Source organism: Cricetulus griseus, chromosome 8 (assembly GCF_003668045.3).
Source record: "Cricetulus griseus strain 17A/GY chromosome 8, alternate assembly CriGri-PICRH-1.0, whole genome shotgun sequence".
NCBI lineage: Eukaryota > Metazoa > Chordata > Mammalia > Rodentia > Cricetidae > Cricetulus > Cricetulus griseus.
In genome coordinates, this window is record NC_048601.1 from 49,330,622 (window position 1) to 49,337,915 (window position 7,294).

Sequence of the window (7,294 nt, forward strand, 5' to 3'; positions counted from 1 at the left end):
GCGACTACTTCCGGGGCAGGTCTCGTGACGTCACGCCACAACAACCGCACACGTGCACTGCTCGGTACTTGGCTTTGAGCTATTTCGGGGAGGCGGGAAAGCGTGGGGACCGGAAGTGGGATGCCTGGGGTGTCTCGGGCAACTGCAGACTGCCGTCCCGCAGCCCCGACGTGAGATGCGTTAGGTAAGGACCTCGCACAAGCCGGCGGTCCCGCTGCCGTCTACGGGAAGAGCCCGGAGGAGAGCCCAGGGAAGCCTGCAGGGCTGCAGGAAGGACTGGGAGCCCGCGGCTCTGCCTGTATGTGAAGGCCAGCCTGTGGTTTCCTACTCTCAATCCAAATAGGTTATTCCTTCCCTTTATCTGTGCAAGTTTCTGCCTGGATTTCTGTTAATCCATTATCAGAAAAAAATGCTAAACAAAAACACGTTTCCTTTACCAGAAAAGTAGCATGCTCCATTTCTGCTGACCTTTGTTTCCCTTTAAATTAATTGACTTACTCAAGAGTAGGGGAGTGGTTACTAGAGGCCAGGAAAGGAAGAAGGGTGGGGGTAGCTACTGTCAGGATACAATTAGATGGGGCCAATGAGATCGCTTAGTAGGTGTCTTAGGATTTTTATTGCTGTGAAGAGACACCATGACCATGGCAACTCTTATAAGGAAAACGTTTAATTGGGGTGTCTACCTTACTGTTCAGAGGTTCAGACCATGACAGCGTGCAGACAGGAAAACATGGTGCTGGAGCAGAGAGTAGTACATCTTCTGGGGAACAGGAAGTCGACTGCCAGTCACACTGATGGAAGCTTGAGTTAAAGAGATCTCATAGCCCACCCCCACAGAGATACACTTCCTCCATCAAGGTCACGCCTCCTAATAGTGCCACTCACTTTGGGGGTCATTTTATTTCAAACCATTACAATAGATAAAGTGCTTGCCACCAAGATGGCTACTAACAAAATACTATTATTCAGGGCAGGTAAAGGCCCTTGCCATAAATCCCGAGACATGAGTTCACTCCCCAGGACCCATATGGTGAAAGATACAACCAATTCCCACAAGTAGCCCTTAGCCTCTCCACCTGCCCCATGGGGTGCCCACCCACTCACACATGCTACTATTATATTTATTGTATAGCATATATTATATACGGATATAGTATATGTTGTTACATATTAATATATTGATAAATAGAATTTTAAAACTTTAAATACACACGCACATACACAGTTCAATGGAAAGTGTAACCCAGTGGAAGAGTATGTGCTTACCTCCAAAGGCCTTTAGATGTGGGAAGACAGGAAGAAAAAGTACCGTGTGTGTGTGTGTGTGTGTGTGTGTGTGTGTGTGTGTGTGTGTGTGTGTTTGAGTTTTGTAGGGAATAGGATCTCTCACTGTAGTCCATGATAGGCTAGAAGTCACTATTCACTATGTAGCCCTGGGTGGCCTCAAATTCTTAGCAATTCTCCTGCTTCTGCCTCTTACATACTGGGATTATAGATGTGAGCCATTCCACCTGGCTAATAATTTGATGTTTGTTTTCCAGGGCCTTGAACATGTAATGGCAGCATTCTGCCACACAGGCAGTTCACCACCTAGCCACAATTATATATTTTATAAAGGACTAGAAGAAAATAGAAGATTTCAAAGCTTACCCACAAAGAAATGTTAAATACTTAATGAACTGGAAATGTTAATTGCTGCCTTAGCCATTTCACATAGTGTGAGTATTGGATTATCACCCACTATACATTTCTACAATCACTGTGTCAGCTAAAAGTAAAGTGTCGTAAAATAATCACTTACTGTGATATGTATGGTTCATCTTGCTCACTGTGGACACCATATAAGCACTTGGATGACCATATCATTAACTACTTAGTAAGTTTCTTGGAGTAAACTTGTCTTGATATTTACTAGACAATACCTTTCAACCCTCCATATATATTAAGGGCCTGCTAAATCTCAGTCATGGCACTAAGTGACTAGTGGATTTTTCCCCCCTCAGGTAATCTTGTGTGAGCCACAGAGGATAATCTTTCTTTTGATGAACTCAGTCAACTTATTGGAGACTTAATTTACATCTGCAAAACCCCTTTTTGTAATGTAATGCAACATGACCATGACAGCAGAGTTCTGTCACAAAGGTCCTGCTTGCACTCAAAGGTAATGAATGATTGTACGAATAGGGCATGAGAGGGCAGGAATCTTGAGGGCCATTTGAGAATTCTCCCTCCCACACTTTTCTTTATAAGGGCCACTAGGGGGCGGGGCTGTCAGTAAGCTTCCATTAACATTCCCCTCAGATTCCCTCCACTTTTTACTAAGACCTGGCATCAAGGTATTCCTACAGGTCATGAGATACTGTTACACACCATCTCCATGTACCAAAAATCTGGTTGGTTGGTTGGTTGGTTGGTTTCATCTTAAGAAGAAAGTAACTGCTGGGAGGTGGTGGCTCACGCCTTTAACCCCAGCACTTGGGAGGCAGAGGCAGGCGGATCTCTGGGAGTTTGAGACCAGCCTGGTCTACAAGAGCTAGTTCCAGGACAGACTCCAAAGCCACAGAGAAACCCTGTCTTGGAAATCCAAAAGAAAAAAAAAAAAAAAAAACAAGTAAGTAGCTTAAAATGTCAACACATTCTACCTCATACCATTTCTCTTGGTTAGGAATCGTCAAGAACTTAGGCTCAGTAGTTCAGGGATTCTCATGATGTACACTGATGGTGTTGACCAATATCAAATCATAAATCTTGATTGTAACTGGAAAATCCCCTTACAAAGTGGTAGCTCACTTCCATGACTGACACATCAGTGATTGGCAGGAGGCCTTAGTCCCCCACCAGATTTACCTCTCCATGTTGTCACTTACTTGTCCTCATAGTGACTAGTTTTCCCAAAGTGAGTAACTTAAAAGATAAAGTAGAAACTACAATCTCTTTTTCTTTGTGGCTTTTAATTTATGTGTATGGGTGCCTTGCCTGTGTACTATGTACATGCCTGGTGTATGCAGAGACCAGAAGGTAGGGGGTGCTGGAATCAAACCTAGGTCCTCTGGAAAAGCAGCCAGTACTTTTTTATTTTCATATTTTTATTTTATGAGATTAAATTACCGAGTTTTTTTCCATCCCCCTTTTCTCTTCACATGTCTCATGTACCCCAGATTGCTCTCTTTCAAATTTAAGGCCTCTTTTTTTTCTTTTTTTTCTCCATTTTTTAATTTAAATTAGAAACAAGATTGTTTTACATGTAAATCCCATTTCCCTCTCCCTCCCCTCCTCCCCTGCCCTGCACTAACACCCTACCCATCCCATACCATTTCTGCTCCCCAAGGAGAGCGGGGCCTTTCATGGGGGAGGGTCCTTCAGAGTCTGTCATATCCTTTGGGATAGGGCCTAGACCCTCTTCCATGTGTCTAGGCTGAGGGAGTATCCCTCTATGTGAAATGGGCTCCCAAAGTCCATTCCTATGGTAGGGATAAGTACTGATCTACTACAAGAGGCTCCATAGATTTCCCAGGCCTCCTCACTGACACCACATTCATGGGGTCTGGATCAGTTCCAGGCTGGTTTCCCAGTGATCAGTCTGGGGACCAAAAGCTCCCCCTTGTTCAGTCAGCTGTTTCTGTGGGTTTCACCAGCCTGGTCTTGACCCCTTTGCTCATCACTCCTCCTTCTCTGCAACTGGATTCCAGTTCAGTTCAGTGTTTAGCTATGGGTGTATTACGGTGAATAACTAACACGTAGCCCATAATGGTCAGGATATCTTTAATAAGTAAATGCCAACCGACAGGAAACCAGAGTGAGCAGAAGCAGCAGAGAGAGAGAGAGCTACCATGTGCATTCCCTCTCTTTAAACCTTTCTCACGTCACCCTGACATCACCTTGACCACACCCTGATGAGCGTGGCTGGGCACACCTGTAGCCAGCCCTTAGGCGTGGTTCCAGTGTCTCCCTACAGGGGTATCTGCTTCTACTTCCATCGGCTGCTGGATGAAGGTTCTAGGATGGCATATAAATTAGCCATCAATCTCATTATCAGGGGAGAGCATTTAAGGTAGCCTCTCCACTGTTGCTTAGATGGTTAGTTGGTGTCATTCCCCTAATGCCTAATTTCTCTTTAAACCTATACTGGCTCCCTCTCTGGTGGTATCTCTTATTTTGCTCTCCTCTATTCTTCCCCCTATACAACCTTCCTGCTCCCTATGTCCTCCTCACTCCTCCTCTTATCCCCTCCTCATTATCCTAGCTCCCTCTCCCTTCCCCCATGCTCCCAGTTTGCTCAGGAGATCTTGGCCCTTTTCTCTTCTCCAGGGGACCATGTATGTCTCTCTTAGATTCCTCCCTATTGCCTAGCTTCTCTAGTGGTGTGAATTGTAAGCTGGTAATCCTTTGCTCTGTGTGTAAAATCCATATATGAGTGATTGCACAGTGCCATTAGCCACTGAGTCATCTGTCCACCTACCCCCAATATTTTTAAATTATTATATCAAATATGTGTGTGTGTGTGTGTGTGTGTGTGTGTGTGTGTGTGTGTGTGTATGTGTGTGTGTGTGTTTTGCCTGCATGTATGTGACCGAGAAGGCTCAAAGAGGGTGTTAAATTCCTGTAACTGGAGTTACAGAGAATTGTTAGTCACCATGTTAGTGCTGGGAATCAAGCCCTGATCCTTTTGGGGAAAGCCAATACTCCTCATCCATGGACCATATTTGTAGACCCAATTTTTAAGTTCTAATTAAAATATACATTATTTTTCCCTTTCCTTTTCTCCCCTCAAACCCCTACCATCTCCCCTCTTATTCCCTCTCAATTTCATGGCTCTCTCTCTCTCTCTCTCTCTCTCTCTCTCTCTCTCTCTCTCTCTCTCTCTTTCACACACACACACACACACACACACACACACACACACACACACACACACACACACTCACACACAACCTGCTTGAGTCCATTTAGTGTTTTTGTGTGCAAATGATCCTGGGGCTGATCTTAGGATTGAATAACCAATTAGGGGACTCATTCCTGGTGAATACTAATTCTCCCTCTTCCCACAAATGTTAAACTATAATGTCTTTTATGACCCAGACTCAGAAGGAAGTCAGTAGCCATTCTTACAACACTTACTGGCAATGCAAGTCATTCATTTATATGATTAGGTTGGACTAGTTAAATATCAGAAAATCAGTAATGATCAATGGCTGCCATATTGGAAACTGGCTCCCACACTAGAGAAATGAATCTCAAAACCACCATGAAATATCACTGGATTCCAGGTATAATGGCACATGCCTATAATCCCAGCACTCAAAAGGTAGAGGTAGAAGGGTTACTATAAGTTCAAGGCCATAATGAGTATCATGCTAGCCAGATCTATATAGCAAGCAAGACCTTGTCTCCAAAAAAGAAATAAGAGGGAGGACTATACACATACTATATACATTCTCTGTGGTGGCTAAAATTAAAAAGACTAATGTTGCCTAGGATGAAAACAACTCATGCACTGTCTTGCTGAACTTAATTTCATATTATATAACTACTATAAAGTACAATTGTCACCCTAAGAGACAAACATAGTGCATCCAAAACTATTACACTATTATTAAGAGCTTTTTATAAACAGGGGGAAATGGAAATACCCAAATGTCTACCAACTAATGAATGGATGAACATTTTGTACTATGTACTTACAAAAGAACATTACTTAATAAAAAGTAACCTGGGGGCTCATGAAATGACTTAGTGAGTAAGACCACATGCTGTGCAAGCATGAGGACCTGAGTTTGAATCCTCAGCAATCACATAAGAAAGCCAGGCATGTCCAAATGCTCCTGTAACCTCAGTACTGGGGATCAGAGACAGGGGAAGCCCAGGAGCTTGCCAGGAGCTAGCAAAAAAAAAAAAAATGACAAGACTCGGGTTCAGTGAGAAACCCTCACTCAAGTGAATAAGGCAGACTGTGCCTGATAATACAGGACACCTAGTGCCTCCTCAAGATACAGGACACCAATGCCTCCTCAAGATACAGGACACCTAGTGCCTCCTCAAGAGAGCACATGGACATGAGCATCCTCACACACATGTGCACATACATCACACATATCACACACACACACACACACACACACACACACACACACACACACACACACACACACACACTATGCACACAACAAATAAATACATAAACATTTTAAGTAAATTAATGATGCCTACAACCACATAGGTTAGTCTCAAAGCACTGTAGTAAGTGAAAAATAAATAAAACCTAAGAGGGTTCACACTTTGCAATTTTACCTTTGTCAAACTCTAGAAAAGATAAGTTTTTAATCTTTATACTGTGTGTGTGTGTGTGTGTGTACAGACACACGTAAGTGCATATGTACCACAGCATGAGTTTAGGTACTCTGAAAGAACAGACAGTATTATTAACCTCTAAGCCAGTTATTTTTCTTTTTTTAAAAAAAATCAACATGTTGATCAACATGTTGGAATGGCATTCACAGGCTTAGTGGCAGATGCTCATTCATTACCAGATAACAAAATCAGAAGCTTCCTTCCAGCTGTAGATGTAACTTTGGCTGTAACATTCCCCTCAAACATGCTGCAGGATGGCCATGTACATAGATGCTTGTACACATACATGCTTGTACACACTACAGTGCTCTTAGACCTTTGGGCTTCAGTCTCATGTTGGGGTCTTACAGGACAAATGATCTTGAACAGCTCTGTATCATTGACCTATCAGGCGGTTCATATGGTTGGTTACTGGGGCTGCGCCAATTGAAAATCCAGGCAAGCTGCAAAGACAGAAATAGAAAAGCTTCAGATGAAAGGAATGACCTGCCATCATTAAAAGTTAAAGAAGATGCAAGAATAATTTATATTGTACATAATAGATTAAGGATAAAGCCTTTGAGCTGGAGCTCAGCTGGTTGGTGACATGAATATTCCAAAAGATATAAGGGAGGAAGCAGAGAGATATGTTGAGGAAATGAAGGAAGAAGGTGAACCAGATGATAACAGTGTGTAACATTTTTGCCACCTAGTCTGTTTTACATTTTGTGATAGGCTGCTTAGTGCCATAAACTGTGTGTGTGTGTGTGTGTGTGTGTGTGTGTGTGTGTGTGTGTGTGTGGTTTGCAGGGAGGAAAGGGAAAGGGGAAATGATGTAATTGTATTTAATCTCAAAAAAATAAAAAAAACAATTTTTTAATCTTGATCTGTAAATACAAAAGAGAGAGAAAGAACCAGAAGTGTAACAAGGTTATTAACTCTCAAAGCCCACCCCTATGACATACTT

At 42.8% G+C, this 7,294-nt stretch overlaps 1 pseudogene; it reads left to right on the top strand.

Annotated features, from left to right (window-relative positions):
* Positions 1-6,469: 6,469 nt before the first annotated feature.
* On the top strand, positions 6,470-7,024 carry LOC107977061 (annotated as a pseudogene).
* The last annotated feature ends 270 nt before the right edge of the window (positions 7,025-7,294 follow it).